Raw genomic sequence first — 22,995 nt, 5'->3', positions numbered from 1 at the left:
TATTATAGAATGTTGGGATGAAATTAGGAAGAAAAATGAGGAATAATTCAGGGAATATCATTCTTAATATTTGGACATATTTTCTTTGAGTTTTTAATCTGTGCATGTGCTTTACATCCTTGAGAATTATATCTATATAATTATATAACATATGCTTTATTTTACTTTACATACTTTGTACACTTATCCAGGATTATTGTGTTTATATTCTACTATTATTAAAAATGTCTCATGATTTGAAATGACCACATTCCATGAACATCCTATAATTTGACATTTTTCTGGATGCTTAGACTCTTCACTTTTATTTATTAAAAATGAATCACCATCTTTTTGCACAAATCTTTGCTTTCCTTTTCAATTACTTAGGATATATTCCTAGGAGATATACTGTATATATCTTGTCAAATTGCTTTCCAGAGGGTTTGCATCTCACTGTACCCTCACTAGGATTGAACATTGCTATTTTGAATAAATTTAACTAGCCTAATTTGTATAGCTCAGTAGTATACTCTTAAAATCACAGGCCTATTCACAAATGGCAACTCTTCTCTGAGCAATTTGAGTATATGTTGAGTCAGCTAAGCCATGGCCTACTAAAAGAAGATCTAATAATACTGGATATACTTGGCCAAGAAAAAGAATTTGAGAGACATTTTCAAACAGAATGCCTGTGCCAGTCTGCACCTTCTTACTGAATTGCTTGGGTGCTCTCAAAAGTGAAATCATACAGTTTGGATGGGATTATTTAGAAAATACTTAGAACACAGTGTTAAACATATTGCCCGTACATTTTGTACATTTTTTACTGTCTGCTGTGTGCCATGCACTGTACTGTGACCTGGTAGTGCAGAGAACCAGCTGCCAATGTTTGTAGATAGGTGGCATATGAAAACGCTTTACCTTAGTATAAGGAAGAGCTTTCTATTCCTTCCTCCCTCCCTTTAGAAAACCAGAAGTCACTTACTGAAGTCCTTGTAAAATCTCTTAGAGCTTGCTCCCTTTTTAAATTCAGAGTAAAAGGCAAATGTTAAATCCTTCATCTGTGGAGACAACAAGAGATGAAAAATTAAGGATTAGAGTAATGGTAACCAGAAGAAACTATCACCTCATTAATTTCAAAGTAAGAACTTTGCCAGAAGCATTGCACAGAGGGATCTGTGGAGTTCACAAGGAGAGAGATGGATGAACCCCTGACAACTGTCCGCTGGTAGTGGTGGCCTGGGGAAGACGCTGAGCCTGTAACGTCCTCAGTCAGTACCGGAGTGAGGTGTTTACTGAGGCCGTCTGACGGTAGTGCTGAAAAGGGGCACAAAAGATTTCAGCACGTATTTTTTTCCTAGGGGATCCCATAGCTTGAAGTGTTGGGTATTAATTATTGCAAACCAGCCATTGAAAGATTTAGTTTCATTCATTTTGAGACAGTGTTGAGCTTAGTTATAAGTATACAATACTAGGAACCTTTCGCTCCTCGAACTGCATGAAACTAAAGCTGACTTTCTGGTTTGCCATGTTCTGGTGTATATTTCTCACAAAGGAAGATGCTCTGCAGAACCCTGATTGAGTCAGATCAGTAAATTAGCGTTGGACACGCTACTGCCATCTGGTCCCTGGTCTCTGAGTTTCATCAGAGGTCCAGTTCTGTCCTTTGCAGCAAAGGCATCTAGTTCAGAGTAATGAACTGCCTTGAATTGTACTTCAATTTATTTCAGTCTGGAACAGATTGTCAGGGTTTTTCTGGACTTCTGTATCCTTGGCACTTTTGAAGATTACAGATCAATCATTTTGTAGTATATCTGTCAATTTTGATTTGTTTCCTTATGATTAGATTTAGTTTATACTAGGAAATCTTTCTGGAGAAGGCAGTGCCACCCCACTCCAGTACTCTTGCCTGGAGAATCCCATGGACAGAGGAGCCTGGTAGGCTGTGGTCCATGGGGTCGCTGAAAGTCGGACACTGAGCAACTTCACTTTCACTTTTCACTTTCATGCACTGGAGAAGGAAATGGCAACCCACTCCAGTATTCTTGCCTGGAGAATCACAGGGACAGAGGAGCCTGTTGGGCTGCCGTCTGTGGGGTTGCACAGAGTCGGACACGACTGACGTGACTTAGCAGCAGCAGCAGCAGGAAATCTTTGAAATCACAAAAGTGATGCTCTGTTTATCTTTATGATTTTGATTTGTTTCATTACTAATGGTGACCATCTTGATTACTTGAATAAGTAATAATAATGAGCTTTCTTCACTATAAAGTTACGCTTTTTCTCTTTGTTATTAAATATTTTGTGGAGAGATACTTTGAAACTATCAGTTCAGTTCAGTTCAGTTGCTCAGTCTTGTCTGTGACACCAGCTTGTGACACCAGGCCTTCCTGTCCATCACCAACTCCCGGAGCTTGCTCAAACTCATGTCCATTGAGTTGGTGATGCCATACTGAAACTGTAAATGTCCTCTTTTCGATAGAATTTCAGTTTATTTACTCAATGACTTGTGGTTTTTTATTTTATTCAGTGGGTTTTAATCTGTTATTATGATTATTTATTTTGATGGTTAGATTATTCAGTTTGGTCACTGCACTTTCAAGCTGGTTCCTGTGTCCTTTTGATCTGTCTTCACAATTCTTTAAGCACTTCTTTACTTTCTGCCGCAACAAAATTTTTCTCATCTTGTATTTTCTCATCGTCAACCCTGGACTTAGTCAGTGCTGTAAGGGCCTTGGTTTCTTTTAGTAAAGCATGACACAGTGGTAAAGAATCCGCCTGCCAATGCTGGAGGCACAGGAGACATGGGTTCAAGTCCTGGGAAAATCCCCTGGGAGAAAATGGCAACCCCTTCCAGTATATTTGCTTGGAAAATTCCATGGACAGAGAAGCCTGGTGGGCTACAGTCCATGGGGTTGCAAAGAGTTGACACAGCTGAGCAATTGAGTGTTCGGGAGCATGTGCGCAGACGCGCGCGCGCGCGCGCACACACACACACACACACACACAAAGTGTGCTTAGTGCTGTTGGGATATCATTGCTTCTGTAAGCTCTCAGCTAACAGCGTTAGGTAATATATATATATAATTTTGTCTCTTGTGGAAAATGTACCTCTTTTTCTGTGTATTAAAAACCAGGAGCTCACAGTGATCGCTTCACTTCTAGTCCTGTCTTACAGATTTCTTTCTAGTATTCTAAGGTAGCCCTTTTCATATTTGTAACTCCTTTCTCTAATAGGGGGAAACAGTGCCTCCTGTTTTCCACAGTATATTTACTTACTTGCTCACTTCTAGAATGCACATTCACTAGTTTTAGAATTGCTACCTATATCATTGGAAAATAAATTAGTAACCATACTGATTATTTCTTTACCATTAACTTCTGTTTTTGGATCTATATTCTAGCTGCTGAGTTCCAAAGTCACTTAATTTTTTCCTCGTCATTAAGAATGATTATGTTATTCATTTGAAATGTGTTTAGGTTCATTTGTTTCTGTGGATACTCCAACTCTCTCCCAATCCTTGTTGATTTTATTTTATTTAACTTTTTTGAGTATATAAAGCATTTAATGCAGTTCTAAGAGTAAAACCAAAAGGGTATTGTCATGCTTTCTGTCCTGTTTCCATTCCTCCATTCTTTCCATCCCATTTCCATTGGGTAACTGATGTCGCTAGTTTCCGGTTTATCCTCCCTGGGTTTCTTTATTCACTAAGGAATAGATAACACATTCATATTTTCTTATTTCTGCTTACTTCTTACACAAAGAGTACCATATGGGTAGATGCTATTTTGCAGTTTGCTTTTTTCACCTAAAAATGTACCCTGAAAATTACTCTGTATCAGCCTGTAGAAGCCTTTCTTTCTCTTGCTTAAGGCTGCATGCCATGTGTTGATACACGATAGTATGTTCAGCCAAAATCTTATATATGACCTTGTAGGTAGCTTCTTTTTTGTTTTGAAATAACAAGCAGTCCTCCACTGCCTATGTTTATCTTGTGCTGCTTATGTATTTTTATGGTATTTCATTATAGTGTATCTTCAGGGACAATTTCTAGAAATGAGGTTGTTGGAGAAAAAGGTTGGTGTAGGATCAAAGGTAAGGCTGGATGAAAACATCGAGCCACTTACGTGGTTCTGTCACGTGTTTCCAAGTTCTCCTGTGACAGGGGTGCACACACATTTGTCTTCTCCCCGAAAGTATACAAGGGCGCCTGCAGTCAGTTACTAACAGAGTGTCCGTTCATACTTGTGAGCGTTTTTCAGTGTTAGGTGAGAAATGTGCAGCCGTAATTTGCATCTCTTTAATTATGAGTAAGCCTTAACATCTATTCTTAAAGGGCCATTTTTATATCTTTTAAGAAGTCTGTGTCTTTTCCTCATTTTCCCATTGGGATTTTGGTAACTTTTTTCCTCCTCAATTTAAAAGAAAAATTTAGGTATAGAAGTCCCTTTACCTGTGACATACATTGTAAATATTTTTTCCAGTGTTCTAATTTTGTCTTTTTCCAAATAGCTGAGCAGTTGACCCACTTACTAAATTCATTAAAAATTTCCTCAGTTTAGCAGATGCAAACTAATACACAGTGGATAAAGAACAAGGTCCTACTGTGTGTGTGTGTATATATATATCTGTCACAGTAACGATGTTCACTTAAAGCACAATGGAAAAGAATATGAAAAAGAATGTGGGCACATGTATAACTGAGTCACTTTGCTGTAGAGCAGAAACTGACTCACATTATAAATGTAGTATGCTTCAGTTTTTAAAAAAAGTTCCTCGTGATTTGAGATGCCACTTTATCATGTACTAAATTTCTGTCTGTACCTGGGTCTATTTCTGGACATTCTACTCCATTAGGCCAGGATGTGGTTTGCCACATGGCCCTCTGGCCCAACCCAGCCCTGTTTTTGTAAATAACGTTCTGTTGGATCACAGCCGCCCCTATTTATTTACTTATGGTCTATGGCTACGTTTGCGCTACAACCAAAGAGTCAAGCGCTTGTGACAAAATGTGAGGCTTGCAAGGCTTGAGGTATTCACTCCCACCCTTCACAGCACCTTGCACCCATTTTCCATATCAACCTCTACTCTCTGTCCTGCTTCCTTTTCTTACTTTCATTCTCTTAGGTTATTTTTCTGCTTTTCTTTAATACCTCTTCCTACGTTTTTCATTTCAATTTATCATTTGGGGGCATTATAATTTACTTTCATTTCTATTATAGTCTTGTTTTTATTTCTTTTCTGAGTTAATTTTATTTCTGCTTTTGGTACATTTTCTTGCTTGAGTTTTGACTTTCTTATTCAAGCATTTAAGAAATAATTTGAGCATGTTTAGTTCAGTTTGGAGTACGCTTGTCAGTCACATTCTGTAAGCACAGTATGCCATAATGCACTAAGACATTCACACTATATAATAAATTAAACTTTCTTATGCTTAACTAGAATGATAGTGTGTATGTACCATTCTTAGGAAAATTAAGAAAATAATTACCCAAAATCAGACAATCCCCAGTTAAGAAAGGTTGATTTGAGGTTTTGTTTTCTTCTCCTCCCTACCCTTTCTTCTTTTATGTGTGGGGCTTTCATTAGCTGAATTTTCCTTTTTTGTGTGTAGATGAAGATTTGCTATGTCACTACATTTTGAGGGGCGGGACTGGCAGTTTGAGGTTAATTTTATAAGACTCCTAATTTAAGGACATCTTTTGCTAGTGTAATAAAATGTTTTTTTTTTTTTAAACTGCATTGCTTATTTTGGGGATGGGGAGCAGGAGACGAGGAGCAGGGGCTTTGCATCCTTTGAATGTTTCAGAACATTCTTTAATCCTACAGGATCTTAAAATCTCTCCTCTGCCATTTGTTTTCCCATTGATCACATAGTTTGCAAAAGATGTTTAGCTTTTCCTTCCCTTTTTTAATTAATGAACTTTTAATTCTATTTTAGTTTAGCCACACTGTGCAGCTGACAAGATCTTGGGACCAAACCCATGCCCCTAGCATTTAAAGCTCAGACTCTTAACCACTGAACTGCTAGGGAATTCCCGAATAATAATTTTTAGAGCAGTTTTAGCCTAAAACTGAGTGGAAGGTATAGAGGGTTCCCAATTCCCACGTATTGCTTGTTCTTACACAGACACAGTCTCCCCCGCTGTTGACATCCCGCTTTAGAGTATTCCTACCAGGAGAATCCCATGGACAGAGGAGCCTGGCAGGCTACAGTCCGGGGTGTCACAAGAGTTGGGCACGACTTAGTGACTAAGCCACCACCACCATGGACGAACATCACCATCGAGAGTCCATCGTTTACATTAGGGTTCACTCTTGTTCATTTTCCAGGTTTTGACATGTTCAGTGGCATGAGTCTACCATCACAGTGGCATACGGAATAGTCTCCTTGCCCTAGAAATCCTGGGTGCTCTGCCTGTTCATCCCTTTCTCCTCCTGACCGCTGGCAGCCTCTGTCATTTTTGCTGTCTCCATAGTTTTACCTTCTCCAGAATGTCATATAACTGGAATCATTTAGTGTAATATGTAGCCATCTCACATTGGCTTTTTTCACATAGTGATTTGCATGTGAATTTCCTTCATGTCGTTTTATACCTTGATGGCTTATTTCTGTTTAGTGCCAAATAATATTTCATTGTCTCTCTTTATCTGTTCAACTACTGAAGGACATCCTGGTTGCTTCCAACTTTTGGCAGTTATCAGTAAAGCTGCTGTAAACATGAGTGAGCAATTTTTTGTGTGAACATAAGTTTTCAGTTTATATTTGGGTAAATACCGAAGGATGTGATTGCTGGATCCGATGATAAGAGTATGTTTAGTTTCCTAAGAAACTGCTGAACTTTCAAGTGGCTGAACCGTTTTGCCTTTCCATCAGTAGGAAATGAGAATTCCTGGTGTTCCACATCCTCATCAGCATTTGGTGGTGTCCTTGTTTTGGATTTTGGCCATTCTGATAGGTGTGTAGTGGTACCTCATTGTTTTATATCAAATATGACATATGCTGTTGAACGTCTTTTCATATGCTTACTGCCATTTGTATACATTCTTTGGTGAGTGTCTGTTAATGTCTTGCCCACTTTAAAAATTAAGGTTTTAAAATTCATTTTTAATTGGAGGATAAATTGCTTTGCGATGCTGTGTTAGATTCTGTTGTGCAGTGTGAATCAGCTGAACGTGCGCGTGTGTCCCCTTCCCGCTGAGCCTCCGCCCTTGCCGCACCCCTCCCGTCTAGGCTGTTGCAGAGCGCAGAGCTGAGCCCCTGTTAGCAGCAGCTCCCCACCAGTGGGCTGTTTCACACATGGCCGTGTGTGTCAGTGCCCCTCTCAGTTTGTCCCTGCCTTCTCTTTCCCCCGGCCCCGTGTCCACAGGTCTTTCTCTATGTCCTGCCCTTCAGATAATGTTCATCAGTGCCGTTTTCCTTGTTGTTCAGTTGCTCAGTCGTGTCCGACTCTTTGTGACCCCATGGGCTGCGGCATGTCAGGTTTCCCTAGCCCTCACCATCTCCCGGAGTTTGCGCAAACTCATGTCCATTCCTCTAGAGTCCATATAGTATGTGATATTTATGTTTCTCTTTCTGACTTCACTACGTATGACAGACTCTAGGTCTTACTAAGTTTTAAGAGTTTTGGGGAGTTTTTTTGGCTAACAGTCCTTTATCAGATTTGTCTTTTGAAAATATTTTCTCCAAGTCTCTGGCTTCTCTCTTTTTTCATTCTTTTTTTTTTCTGTTTTCATTCTTTTTTGACATTGTTTTTCACAGAGCAGAAGTTTTTTATTTTATATGAAGTGCAGCTTATCAAATACTTCCTTCATGTATTGTGCCTTTGGTGTTGTATCTAAAAAGTCATCACTATATCCAAGGTTACCTAGATTTTCTCCTATGATACTACAGTAACACTTGTTAAAAAGCTAAGCCTTGCTCCATTGTATTGTCTTTGGTCCTCTTTCAAAGATCAGCTGAGTATAATATGTTTGCTTCTGGACTCTCTCTCTGTTTCTTTGATCTATTTGTGTGTGCTTTCAGCAGTACCACATACTACATTGATTAGTGTAGCTCTGTATTAGGTTAGTGCACAAGTAATCGCAGTTTTGGACTGAGAATTTTAAATCATTTTAACTAGGCTCAAACATATCTTTGTTAATCAGAATAGGAACCATTACAATCAGCACATTTTTGCCAATGAGAAATAGCTTTATTCCTGTAGCATAAACATCCATGCCTTGGAATTCAGTGAAGTCAAAGTGCTTGGAAAGCATTTTCTGCCTCCTCCTTGTAGAAGCATTTTCCCTGAAAGAAGTTTTCAGGATGCTTGAAGTGGTAGTCATTTGGCAAGAGGTCAGGTGAATACGGTGGATGAGGAAAAACTTCGTAGCTCAGTTGGTTCAACTGTTGAAGCATTGGTTGTGCAATGGGTGGTTGAGTGTTCTGGTGGAGAAGGATTGGGCCCATTCTGTTGGCCACTGCCAGCTGCAGGCATTTTTGGTGCATCTCATTGACTTACTGAGCATACTTCTCAGATGTAATGGTTTCACTGGGATTCAGACAGCTGCAGTGGATCAGACGGGCAGCGACCACCAGACGGTGACCGTGACCTCTCTTTGGTGCAAGTTTGGCTTTGGGAAGTGCTTTGGAGCTGCTTCTCGGTCCTTGCACAGTCTGATCAAGAAATGGCTCATCGTTGCGTAAAATAAGAGAAGATGACATGTCAAGATGGTTTTTTTAAAATTTGTGGTCAGCTCACGAGGCACCCACTTATTGAGCTTTTTCACCTTGCTAATTCGCTTCAAATGCCGAATGACTGTAGCATGGTCGTGGAGTTCGTCGTCAACTTCTCGTGTAGTTGTAGGAGGATCAGCTTTGATGACTGCTCTTGGTTGGTTGGTGTCAACTTCTGATGGCTGGCCACTACACCCTCCATCTTCACAGCTTTCGTCTCCTTTGCCAAACTTCTTGACTGACCACTGCACTGTGTGTCCCAATTCCTAGGCCAAATGTGTTGTTGATATTGTGAGTTGTCTCTGCTGCTTTACAAGCCAGCTTGAACTTGAATTTAAAAATTGCTCAAATTTGCTTTTTCTCTTAACGTCATTTCCCTAGTCTAAAATAAATATAAAATAAACACCAAGTAATAAGTCATTCCAATACTTTGGCCACCTGATGCGAAGAGCTGACTCATTTGAAAAGACCCTAATGCTGGGAAAAATTGAGGGCAGGAGGAGAAGGGGACGACAGAGGATGAGATGGTTGGATGGCATTACTGACTCAATGGACATGGGTTTGGGTGGACTCCAGGACTTGGTGATGGACAGGGAGGTCTGGTGTGCTGCAGTTCATGGGGTCGTGAAGACTTGGACACGACTGAGCGACTGAACTGAATAAGTCATTAGCAAAGAAAGCAAGAAATGTTCCTTAAAATGCTATATAACATAACCGCATTTACTTAAGAATGTATTCCAGTATCAAACAGCAAAGTCCAACAGTGCAAAGCTGCCATTACTTTCGCACCAACCTAATAGTGGCTCTTGAAGTTAGTAGTATCATTTCTTTGACTTTCTTCTGTTCCTTTAATTGTTTGGACTATTCTAGATCTTTTACTTCTTTATGTAAACTTGAGAATTAGTTTGTTGTTATCCATAAAATAACTCTCAGGTTTTGGTTGGGATTACATAGAACATTTAGATCAAGTTGGGAAGAATTGACATCTTGATAATAATGAGTCTTACCATTTGTGAATATAGACTATCACTCTCTATTTTGATAACATTTTTCAACAGTTTTATAGTTTTTCCTCATACAGAGTTTGTACAGTTTTTGCTAGCTTTATACCTAAATACCTCATTTTGGGTCATCCTAATACTTTGTCAACAAAGGTCCGTCTAGTCAAGGCTATGGTTTTTCCTGTGGTCATGTATGGATGTGAGAGTTGGACTGTGAAGAAAGCTGAGCGCCGAAGAATTGATGCTTTTGAACTGTGGTGTTGAAGAAGACTCTTGAGAGTCCCTTGGACTGCAAGGAGATCCAACCAGTCCATTCTGAAGGAGATCAACCCCGGGATTTCTTTGGAAGGAATGATGCTAAAGCTGAAAGTCCAGTACTTTGGCCACCTCATGCGAAGAGTTGACTCACTGGAAAAGACTCCGATGCTGGGAGGGATTGGGGGCAGGAGGGGAAGGGGATGGCCAAGGATGAGATGGCTGGATGGCATCACAGACTCGATGGACATGAGTCTGAGTGAACTCCGGGAGATGGTGATGGACAGGGAGGCCTGGTGTGCTGCGATTCATGGGGTCGCAAAGAGTCGGAGCAACTGAACTGAATGTAAATAGTGGGCCTCCCTGGTGGCTCAGTGGTAACAAATATGCCTGCCAGTGCAGGAGACACAGTTTTGATCCCTAAGTTAGAAAGATCCCTTGGAGAAGGAAATGGCACCCCACTCCAGTACTCTTGCCTGGAGAATCTCATGACAGAGGGGCCTGGCCGGCTGCAGTCCATGGAGTCATAAAGACTTGGATGTGACTTAGTGACCAGAGAACAACGGTGTGAATGGTAATACTGTGTCTTAGTTTTAAATTCCACTTGTACATTGCTGATATTTATAAATGTGGTTGACTCTGTATCAACCTTGCAGTAATTGCTTTTTAGTTCCAGGAATTTGTTGGTCAGTTTTTTTTTCCCCTACATAAGTGATAATGTAACCTGTGAACAAAGATAGTTGTATTTCTTTCTGATGTGCATACTTTTTAATTTCCTTTTGTCTCAAATATGGCACATTGACTAGGACTCGCACCATAATGTTAAAAAGCAGTGGTGAAAGGGGACATCTTTGCATTGTTCCTTAGCATGAAAGCATCAAATTTTTTATCATTAGGTATGATATTAGCTGTAGGTTTTTTGAAGATTTCTTTATCAAGTTGAGTAGCTTCTTGCATTTGCCTTTCCATTTCCTTAAAGAGTGACCCTGGAAGACTGTTTCTTTGCCTCTTGAATCCTCTTTTAATTCAGTTGTATTCAGAACTCTTTCTCAGTATCTTCACACTTCATGTGATTTTTTTTTTGTCAGTCTTCTGCTTGTTTGCCTGTTTTTCTTTTTGCAGTTATCTTGTATTACTTTTGCTCTTCGTGAAGGCTTACGGGAGGAACATACGGGCGTCCTGGGATCTAAGTATTTATTTTTCTCCCTATGCTCTATTCCTGTGCTGAGTGCTTGAGTTTTGTGTAGCTTTGTTCTTTTATTTATCCTGTGATTTTGCCAGCATCACATATTAATTCTACTTGTTTCATACATTCCCTAGGGTTTTCTTTCTAGACAGTCATGACACATCCAGATCCTTCCTGATATTTGTGCCTTTTATTTCTTTTTCTTGCCTTGTTGCACTGGCTGTGAGCCACTAGGGAAGCTCCAGTGAAAGAAAATGAATTACCCTCTCTGTATCTTAAGAGTTTGGGAAAGGTTGCTGCTATTTCTTCCTCAAATGTTTGAAACTCTCTATGAAGCCAGTTAGGCCTTGAGTTTTCTTTGTGGGAAAGTTTTTGTTTTTCTGTAGCACTTAAATTTTTTAAAATTTAACTTTTTTGATTTGTAGTTTATATATAATAAAGTTCACCAGTTTTAAGTATAGTTTATTTAGGTGTGACAGATGAGTGTAGTGTAATCACAACAATCATATATCGGTCTTTATTTTCTTCTTCTGATATTGTTGATAGATTTTTGTTATCAAGGTAATACTGACCTCAGAATATTTTTGGTGATGTTCCCTTTACATCTACTTTTTGGAAGAGTTTGTAGAATTGATATGTTTCTTCCTTAAATACTAAATAAAATTCACCACTGAAACCAGTTTCTGTAATAGCTGTTGAGGTTATCCATTTCTTCTTGTATGAATATTCTTGTATCTTTTAAAGAATTTGTCCCTCTTATCTGAGTTGTGGAATATATTACTATAAATCTGTACTATTCCCTTATTTTCCTTTAATGTTTGTTAAAAGTCAAAGTGTTAGTCACTCAGTCGTGTCTGATCCCATGGACTGTAGCCTGCCAGGCTCCTCTGTCCATGGACTTCTCCAGGCAGGAATACTTGGGTGGGTTGCCATTACCTTTTCCAGGAGATCTTCCCAATCCAGGGGTCAAATTCCACATTGTGGGTACGTTCTTTACCACCTGAGCCAGCATCAGTTTTCATGATCCCACTTTTATTTCTGGGACTGAAAATTTGTTTTTTTGTATAATTTTTCCCTTAGCAGTTTGGCTAGAAGTTTATCAGTTTTATTGACTATTTCAAAGACATGACTTTTGGTTTCATTAATTTTTTCCTTATTGTTTTCCTGTTTTTTGTTCTACTAATTTTGGATCTCATCTTATTTCCTTCCTCTGCTTATTTTGGGTTTAATTTGCTAATTTTCTATTTGTTTTTATGGTGAAAGCTTAGATTATTGCTTTGAAGACCATTTTCTTTCTTTTCTAATTTTCTAATGCATTCAATGACACCAGTTTCTCTCTAAGCACCTCTTTAGTTATATCCCACAATGTTTAATATGTTCAGTTTTCATTTTCATTTAGTTCATGGTATTTTCTAATTTTCCTCGTGATTTCTTTTTTGACTCGTGTTGTTTAATGATGCATTGTTTAATTTTCAAATGTCATCCAGGACATATTCTCAGCCCTTTAAAATTTATTGAAACCTATTTTATGGCCTAGAATAGCATTTAATCTTGGTGAATGTTTGATCTATACTTGGAAAGAATGTGCTCCCTTGTTGGGTAGAGTGTTCTATAAATGTCAGGGTAAGTTGTCTGATAGTGTTATTCATGTCCTCCATATCTGTACTCTTTTCTGTCTCTTGTTCTATGCGTAACTAAGAGAGGAGTGTTAAAATGTTCACGTCTAACTTTGGATTTTTTTTTCCTCCTTTGAGTATGTTATTATTTCTTTACACATGTATTTTAAAGCTCTGTTAGTCAAGGGCGTATGCATATAGGATTACTGTATCATTTTGATAAATTGACCCCTTTAACATTATGAAAGTATCTCACTTTTTAATTTTCATTTAGTTCACAGTATTTTCCTGGTTACATTCTTTGTTCTAAAATCTGTTTCGTCCAATGATAGCATAGCTACTCTGGATGTGTCCTTTGATTAGTCATGAGATATGATGTTTCTTTTTCTGTCCTTTTTACATTTAACCAGTGTGCCTTTGTGTTTAAAGTGGGTTTCTTGTATGTAGTTATCCAATTTCACAATCTCTGTCTTTTAATTGGAATATTTTAACCAATTACTAAGATTTTAGTTTTCTTATCTCTCCTTGCTATTCTTTGGAACTCTGCCTTCAAGCAGGTATATCTTTCTTTTTCTCCTTAGCCTTTCACTTCTCTTCTTTTCTCAGCTATTTGTAAGGCCTTCTCAGACAACCATTTTGCCTTTTTTGAAATTCTTTTTTCCTTGAGGATAGTCTTGATCCCTGCCTCCTGTACAGTGTCATGAACCTCTGTCCATAGTTCCTCAGGCACTCTATCAGCTCTAATCCCTTGAATCTATTTCTCATTTACACTGTTTAATCGTAAGGGATTTGATTTAGGTTATACCTGAATGGTCTAGTGGTTTTCCCTACTTCCGTCAATTTTTAAGTCTGAATTTGACAATAAGGAGTTCATGATCTGAGCCACAGTCAGCTCCTGGTCTTGTTTTTATTGACTGTATAGAGCTTCTCCCACTTTAGCTGCAAAGAATATAATCAATCTGATTTTGGTATTGAACGTCTGATGTTGTCCATGTGTAGAGTCTTCTCTTGTGTTGTTAGAAGAGGGTGTTTTCTATGACCAGTGTGTTCTCTTGGCAAAACTCTATTAGCCTTTGACCTGCTTTGTTTTGTACTCCGAGGCCAAACCTGCCTGTTACTCCAGGTATCTCTTAACTTCCTATTTTTGTATTCCAGTCCCCAATAATGAAAAGGACATCTTTTTTGGGTTTTAGTTCTAGAAGGTTTTAGGTCGCTATTAAGAACCATTCAACTTCAGACTTGGATCACTGTGATATTGAATGATTTGCCTTGGAAACGAGATCATTCTGTCATTTTTGAGGTGGCATCTAAGTATGGCATTTCGGACTCTTTCATTGACTATGATGGCTACTTCATTTCTTCCAAGGGATTCTTGCCCACAGTAGTAGATATAATGGTCATCTGAGTTATTTCACCCATTCCAGTCCATTTTAGTTCACTGATTTCCTAAAATGTCGATGTTCACTCTTGCCATCTCCTGTTTGACCACTTCTAATTTGCCTTGATTCATGGACCTGACATTCCAGGTTCCCATGCAGTACTGCTCTTTACAGCATCAGACTTTACTTCCATCACCAGTCACATCCCCAACTGGGTGCTGTTTTTGCTTTAGCTCCATTGTTTCCCATCTATTTGCCATGAAGTGATGGGACTGGATGCCATGATCTTTGTTTTTGGAATGTTGAGTTTTAAGCCAGCTTTTTTCACTCTCCTCTTCCACTTCATCAAAAGGCTCTTTAGTTCCTCTTCGCTTTCTGCCATAAGGGTGGTGTCATCTGCATATCTGCGGTTATTGATATGTCTCCCAGCAATCTTGATTCCAGCTTGTTCTTTGTCCAGCCTGGGGCATTTCACATGATGTACTCTGCAAGTAAGTTAAACAAGCAGGGTGACAATATACAGCCTTGACAATATACAAAATGAAAACCACAATCACAGAAAAATAAGCAAACTGATCACGTAGATCATAGCCTCGTCTAACTCAATGAAGCTATGGCTGTGCCGTGTAGGGCCATCCAAGATTGACAGGCCATGGTGGAGGGTTCTGACAGAACGTGGTCCACTGGAGAACGGAGTGGCAAGCCGCGTCAGCATTCTCGCCTTGAGAGCCTCATGAACTGCATGAAAAGGTGAGCTAGGGTCATTCCAAAAGTCACCTCATCAACATGACAAGATACCATTATTGTTCTCATCACTTAGGAAATTCTAAGGGTTTCAGGAGTTCTTTGGCCACCTCATGCGAAGAGTTGACTCATTGGAAAAGACTCTGATGCTGGGAGAGATTGGGGGCAGGAGGAGAAGGGGATGACCCTGGATGAGATGGCTGGATGGCATCAGGGACTCGCTGGACGTGAGTCTGAGTGAACTCCGGGAGTTGGTGATGGACAGGGAGGCCTGGCATGCTGTGATTCATGGGGTCGCAAAGAGTCGGACACAACTGAGCGGCTGAACTGAACTGAACAGGAGTTCTGTGCCTAGCATGTGGTCAAAGGCCAAATACCTATTTCTATTTTTGCCTTGTTATGCTGTTTATGGGGTTCTCAAGGCAAGAATACTGAAGTGTTTGCCATTCCCTTCTCCAGTGGACCATATTTTGTCAAACTCTCCGCCACGACTCATCCATCTTGGATGGCCCTACATGGCATGACTCATAGTTTCATTGAGTTAGACAGGGCTGTGGTCCATGTGATACGATTGGTTAGTTTTCTGAGACTGTAGTTTTCATTCTGTCTGCCCTCTGATGGAGAAGGATAAGAAGCTTATGGAAGCTTCCTGATGAGAGAGACTGACTGAGGGGGAAACTGGGTCTTGTTCTGATGGGCGGGGCCGTGCTCAGTAAATCTTGAATCCAGTTTTCTGTTGATGGGTGGGACTGTGTTCCCTCCCTGTTGTTTGACCTGAGGCCAAACTATGGTGGAGGTAACAAAGATGATGGCACCTCCTTCAGCAGGTCCCCTGCACTGATGCACTCAGTGCCCCCGACCTTGCAGCAGGCCACCGCCGACCCACACCTCTGCCCGAGACTCTGGACACTCACGGGCAAGTCTGGGTCAGTCTCATGTGGGATCACTGCTCCATTCTTCTGGGCTCTGGTGCACACAAGGTTTTGTTTGTACCCTCCCAGAGTCTGTTTCCCAGTCCTGTGTAAGTTCTGGCGGCTTTGTGGTGGGGTTACTGGTGACCTCCTCCGAGAAGGCTTATGCCAAAGCCAGGTCTGCTGCACCCAGAGCCCCTGGCCCTGTGGCAGGCCGCTGCTGACCTGTGCCTTCCTAGGAGACAGTGAAACCCAGTTCTGGCTCAGTCTCGGGGGGTCTCTGGGTCCTGGTGTGCACAAGGTTTGTTTGAGCCCTCTGCATGTCTCTGGTGGGTAAGAGGTTTGATTCTAAACATGATTTCACCTCTCTCACCATCTTGCTGGGGCTTCTCCTTTGCCCTTGGATGAGGGGTATTTTTTTTGGTGAGATCCAACATTGTCCAATTGACCGTGCAGCAGCAAGCTGTAGTTTGGGAGTTCTCGCAGGAGAAGATGAGTGCATGTTCTTCTACTCTGCCATCTCCTAGGGAAGACGTCCTCAGTGATCAGTGCAAAGAAATAGAGGGAAATACTAGAATGGGAAAGATCAGAGTTCTCTTCAAGAAAATTAGGGTTACCAAGGGAACATTTCATGCAAAGATGGGCCCAATAAAGGACAGAAATGGTATGGACCTAACAGAAGCAGAAGGTACTAAGAAGAGGTGGCAAGAATACACGGAAGATTTATGCAAAAAAGATCTTCATGACCCGGATAATCACAATGGTGTGATCACTCACCTAGAGCCAGACATCCTGGAATGCAAATTCAACTGGGCCTTAGGAATCATCACTATGAACAAAGCTAGTGAGGGTGATGGAATTCGAGTTGAGCTAGATCATATCCTAAAAGATGATGCTGTGAAAGTGCTGCACTCAGTATGCCAGCAAATTTGGAAAACTGAGCAGTGGCCACAGGACTGGAAAAGGTCAGTTTTCATTCCAATCCCAGAGAAAGGCAATGCCAAAGAATGCTTAAACTACCGCACAGTTGCACTCATCTCACACGGTAGCAAAGTAATGCTCAAAATTCTCCAAGCCAAGCTTCAACAGTACATGAACCATGAACTTCCAGCTGTTCAAGCTGGATTTAGAAAAGGCAGAGGAAGCAGAGATCAAATTGCCAACATCCATTGATTAGATCATTGATAAAGCAAGAGAGTTCCAGAAAATCATCTATTTCTGCTTTATTGACTATGCCAAAGCCTTTGACTGTGTGGATCACAATAAACTGTGGAAATTTCTTCAAGAGATGGGAACACCAGACCACTTGACCTGCCTCCTGAGAAATCTGTATGCAGGTCAGGAAGCAACAGTTAGAACTGGACATGAAACAACAGACTGGTTCCAAATAGGCAAAGGAGTACGTCAAGGCTGTATATTGTCACCCTGCTTATTCAACTTCTATTCAGAGTACATCATGCAAAATGCCGGGCTGGATGAAGCACAAGCTGGAATCAAGATTGCCAGGAGAAGTTTTGAACTGTGGTGTTGGAGAACACTCTTGAGTCTCTTGGACAGCAAGGAGATCCAACAAGTCAATCCTAAATGAATCCTGAATATTCATTGGAAGGACTGATGCTGAAGCTGAAACTCCAATACTTTGGCCACTTGATGCAAAGAACTGACTCATTGGGAAAGACCTTGATGACAGGAAAGATTGAAGGCAGCAGGAGAAGAGAATGACAGAGGATGAGGTGGTTGGATGGCATCATTGATGTGATGGGCATGATTTTGAGGAAGTGCCAGGAGTTGGTGATGGACAGGGAAGCTTGATGTGCTGCATTCCATGGGGTCTCAAAGAGTCTGACTCGACTGAGTGACTGAATTGAAGATTTTAGTTTTAAATCTATGCCTTTGCTATTTGTTTTCTATTTGTTCCATCTGCTCTTTTCCCCCCTTGTACTCTTTTATGCTCTCTTTTGGATTAATTTAGTTTTGGGGTGATTCCGTTTTCATCTCTACCGTTGGTTGATTAGTTAAACCTTGTTTGCTCAATTTTTTCCTTGTGTTTGTCGTAGTGTTCACAGTTCACATCTGCTAACGTATCGCAGCCTGTCCTGAAGTGATAGACACTGCTTCATGTGCATGGAGAAAGTCCTTAGAGCTGTGTGCTTCCCCTTCCCTCCTGCCGTCCTTGGTGCTGTTTGTTGTCTTACAGTTTATTTCTGTAAAGGATATAGAGTCCATGATATATTGTTGCTATTTTTGCTACTGTGTCAAATTTATGTGAGTAAATACATAATTTCAAAAGCTGTTTATTTTTCTATTGTTGTAGGTCAGTTATACTTCAAAACAAACAAACTTTTAGAAAATGTGAGATTCGTAGTTACCAGAGTCAGGAGGTACGACCTGGGAGACTTAAAGTGGTCGATATTGCTATATTTAAAATGGATATCCAATAAGGACCTACAGTATAGCACACAGAGCTCTGCTCAGTGTTACGTGGAGAGGAGTTTGGTGGAGAATGGATGCATGTGTATGTATGGCTACGTCCCTTTGGTGTTCACATGAAACTGTTAACAACACATAATTGGCTATACCCCCACAGAAATAAAGAGTTTTAAAAAAATATTCTAAAGTAATAAAAAAAAATTAAAGTTGTCAAAGGTATAAAGACCAATACAAAGTTATTAGATAAATAAGTATTAGGAATATAATTACAACATGATTAACAAAGTTAACATTGCTCTATGTTATATAGTTCATTAACCACTCCTCATTTCCCCTGTCAGAGCAGGAACAACCATTCTGTTTTCTGTTTCTGTGAATTTGGATGCTCTAGATACCTCTCACATAAGCAGAATTGTACAGTATTTCTTTTTATAACTGACTTATTTCACTTAGTGTCCTCAGTGTTCATCCATATTATAGCCTGTATAAGGATTTCCTTTTTTTTTAAAGGCTGAATAATATTCCTTTGCATGTTTATACCGTATATTGTCTAGCATTTCATCCTTCAACGAGCGTTTGGGTTGTTTCCACCTTTTGGTTATTGCAAATAATGCTGGTATATGGACATAAGTGTATAAGTATTTCTTTGAGATTTTTTGAATTCTTTTGGATGTAGATGCAGAATTGGTCTTGCTGGATCATATGGTAACTCTTATCTTTACTCTTTTGATGAGCCGCCGTCCACTTTCCCACGGCAGCTGCCCCGTTTCACACTCCTGTCAGCACTGTGTGAGGGTTTCGTTTGTCCACATCCTTGCCAACACTGGGTACTTTTTGTAGCTCTGGTAGTAGTCGTTCTGATAGGTGAGAGGTGATATCTCACAGTGGTTTTGATTTGCGTTTCCCTAACCGGGGACAGGAGGAGAAGGGGACGACAGAGGATGAGATGGCTGGATGGCATCACCGACTCGATGGACGTGAGTCTGAGTGAACTCTGGGAGTTGGTGATGGACAGGGAGGCCTGGCGTGCTGCTGTTCATGGGGTCGCAAAGAGTCGGACGTGACTGAACTGAACTGAACTGAATGATTAATGAGGTTGAGTATCTTTCCATAAGCTTTTTGACCCCTAGTATGTATAGCTTCTCAGAGAAGTGTCTATTCAAGTCCTTTGCCCATTTTGAATTAATTTGTTTTTGCTGTTTAGTTTTAGTTCTTTATAGATTTTGAATATCAATCCCTTACCAGATACATGCTTTGCAAGCGTGTTTTCCCATTTCCTAGGCTGAATTCTTACTCTGTTGATTGTATTCTTTGATGCACAGCAGTTTTAAGTCTTGATATAGTCTGATTTATATATTTTTATTTTTGTTGTCTTAGCCTTTGGTATCATATATGAGGAATCATTGCTAAATCCAATGTAATGAAGCTTTTCATTTATCTTTTCTTCTAAGAAGTTTATAGTTTTAGCTGTTATGTTTGGATCTTGACTTATTTTGAGCTAAGTTTTATATGTGCTATCAGGTAAGGGCCCAACTTCATTCTTTGATATGTGGATATCTAGTTTTTCCAGTAGCATTTGTTGAGAAGACTGTTATTTCCCCATAGAATAATCCTGGTACCTTTATCAAAAATCATTTGACTGTGTATGTCAGGATTTATTTCTGGGCTCTCTACTCCAGTTGGTCTCTATAGCTGTCTTTATGCCAGTACCATACTATTTTGATTACTGTAGCTTTGTAATAAGTTTTGAAATCAGGAAATGTGAGATGGTATTGCTGTTATTTCTAAGATTATTTTGGCTATTCAGGGTCCCTTGAGATTTTGTATGAATTTTAGGATGGGTTTTTCTGTATATGCAAAAACTCTTCTGAAATTTTGCTAAGGATTGCATTGAATCTATAGATTCTTTGGGTAGTACTGGTATGCTAACAATATTGAGTCTTGTAGTTCTTGGCTAAAAGGTCACTTTCCATTTATTTGTGGTGGTTCAACATTTTGAACTCCTCAGGTAGTCAATCATATTTTAAAGAAATTAAAAACTAGAAATATTATTTTATATATACTGTCATTTTTACCATTTTCTTCTTCATGTATCTCTCCGTTCCCTCACTGGATTCAGGTTTTCTTCTGGTTTTCCTTCTGTCTAAACCTCTAATATTTCCTTCTGTCTAACCTCTAATATTTGCGGTGTTGAGATCTGAGAAGTAGATGAGTGCAGAGTCCTGGAAGCCAAGTGACTGGAGTATATCAGGGAGGAGAGAATGCTCGAGTCTTTGTGATAGGTTCTGAGATGCAAGCAATGAGAACTGACCGTTAGATTTTATGACTTACAATATGAACTCTATTCTGATGGATAGAAGTGATTGAACAAAGGAAATGCAATTCAGTTTAGACATTCATTTATTAAATACAAGTGCTTATGGATCCAGCATTTCTAGGAATTTGATCAAAAGAGGCAATTATTCATAGTAAGCATAAAGCTTAATTGTATGTGACAGTAAAAAGGTTAATGTGTACTCCTTAACTGTGCTGAGTAAATTATGGGATGAAGTAAACTGTTGGCATTAAAAATGAAAATGAAGGTCTACAGTGATATGAAAAAATATCCGGGACACATGTGAAAAGCAATTCTACTAGAGAGCATGCTTCAAACAGTTAAAAAAAAAATATATATATATATACATATATATATGTATATATGTATATATGTCGATAGTTTTCAACCTTTGTAACCAAAATGCAAGTGATTGTTTCTGGATGATAGCCCTTGGGTTGAATTTTCATACTTTAACTTTATTTGGATACTTTCTTTTGTGAAGTGCCTATATAAGTGTTTTACCCATTTTTGGGGAGGAGGGGTTGAGTGTATATGTTTGCATTCCTTCTTGATTTGAAGTGAGGGTTGGTTTTCTTTTTTTAATTTTCTGGATGTTTTATCAATCTTCTTTCACTTTGTGGGTTGCCTTTTTTTCTTTTAAGTTTAATTCTTTAAAACTTGATGTGTTTTGTATATTGTAAAGTTCAGCTGTTTCAGTTATGTGGTTCAGTGTTGTTCTATCACCAAAAATCAGTTTTAGAGTGTTTTAATCTTCAGTCTCTTCTTGACGCTTTCAGTGAACAGAAATTTCTCATTGTAATCCAGTTTATCAGATTTTTCTTTCTTGTTAGCAGATGCTTTATCCTGTTTAGGAAAGCTTTACCTATTCCATGGTCATGGAGATGGTCTATGGTCTCTTCTAGAAACTCACCTTTGACATTTAAATCTGTAGTCTATGTAGAACATACTTTTTCCCCTTGGTGAGAGGCTAGGTAGAGCTCAAAATAAGAATGTCCAGTTGATAGTCTTTTACTGGAAAGAGCATTTTTTCTCCACTGCACTGAAGTGTTACCTTAGTAATTAGTCAAGGGAACTCATATGTGTGAATCTGAGTTTGGATACAGTATTTGGTGGTGGCTTAGTTGCTAAGTTGTGTCTGACTCTTGCAACCCCTTGGACTGTAGCCCACCAGGCTCCCCTGTCCATGGGATTCTCCAGGCAAGGATACTGAAGAGGGTTGCCATTTCCTTCTCCAGGGAATCTTCCCAACCCAGGAATCAAACCTGGTCTCCTGCATTGCAGGCAGATTCTTCACCGACTGAGCTATGAGGGAAGCCCTTTGTCTACCTTTATTCCTGTATAATACTCTCTTTGTTACAAGAGCTATATAGTAGGTCTTGCTATTTCATAGTGTAAATTCTCTCACTTAGTTCTTCCAGATTGCCTTCACTCTATATATTTTCATAAAATTTTAAGAGAGGGGAGTAGAAGGAAACCTGCTGGAAATTTGATTGATATTGTGTTAAATTCAACATCTTACTCTGAAAGTTTTTGGTGGTTTTGGTTTTGTTTCCCTGGTTTTAATTGAATGATATAATTTCTAATGTGTGCTCAATAAATGGTAGCTACTATTATTATAATTCGTTGCTTTCCAATTTCTTGGGTAGGTTTTATGTTTGAAATCTTTGCTGAGCCTGCCAGGGTACCCCTTAACCACAGTAATATGAGACTTGATTGTGCTGTGGTATGGCGTTTCTCTAACTTCCCTTCACATCATTAATAGATAGTTTCATGTTTCTTTTAAAATAATTTATAGTAGAAGCAAAAGAGTAGAAATGTTTTTCTGGTTTGTTGTTTCCTCCTCCGAGCAATGTTACGTTGTAGGTCGTTTGCCCGTGTTATTTCTTTTCCTTCAAGGTAAGCAGTATTACCCCTGTCCTATAAAAGAGGGAACCAGGTCCCAGAGAGAAGGCAAGTGACCTACCAGAAGTCTCACAGTTTGTAATTGCAAAGCCTGGGATTTGCGCTGGGGACTCCTGGCTCTAAAGGCCTGCTCTTTACATTTCAGCGGACTGCCTGCCTCCTGGGTGCTGTGCCTCACGACTCAGTGTCTGTCGGCTGTTCTTCTGTTCCTGCTTCTAAAGCACCTTCTTTTTCTGGCTTTCTTTAGTAAACATGAAACACCTTACAAGTTTTGCTTTAAAGTTCTCTTCAAAGTCTCTTCCTGAGCCCTAGGAAGCATTTAAGTGTACATTCTGCCACCCATTGTCTGCTTTCTTAGGGAAATTCTAGCAGACTTGTATCTGTGCTTCTTTTGGACCTTTTTAAACAGTCAAATAATTAATGAAGTGTTCTTCTTTTATCTAGGTAAATGAATACTTTGGAGGTGATAAGGGTGACTGCCTTTCTGAAAATAGATTTTATTTGTTGCTTCTTTTCTGTGACAACCAGAAA

The 22,995-nt window shown here is 39.6% G+C and overlaps 1 protein-coding gene across 27 annotated transcripts in view; it reads left to right on the top strand.

Moving 5' to 3' along the window:
* FBXW11 (F-box and WD repeat domain containing 11) overlaps window positions 1-22,995 on the top strand; it is a 130,755-nt gene that overhangs the window by 52,958 nt on the left and 54,802 nt on the right. The window lies entirely within an intron of this gene.

This window comes from Ovis canadensis, chromosome 16 (assembly GCF_042477335.2).
Source record: "Ovis canadensis isolate MfBH-ARS-UI-01 breed Bighorn chromosome 16, ARS-UI_OviCan_v2, whole genome shotgun sequence".
Taxonomy (NCBI): domain Eukaryota; kingdom Metazoa; phylum Chordata; class Mammalia; order Artiodactyla; family Bovidae; genus Ovis; species Ovis canadensis.
Note: the sequence above shows the minus strand (reverse complement) of the source record. Positions and strands in the feature narration are given on the sequence as shown.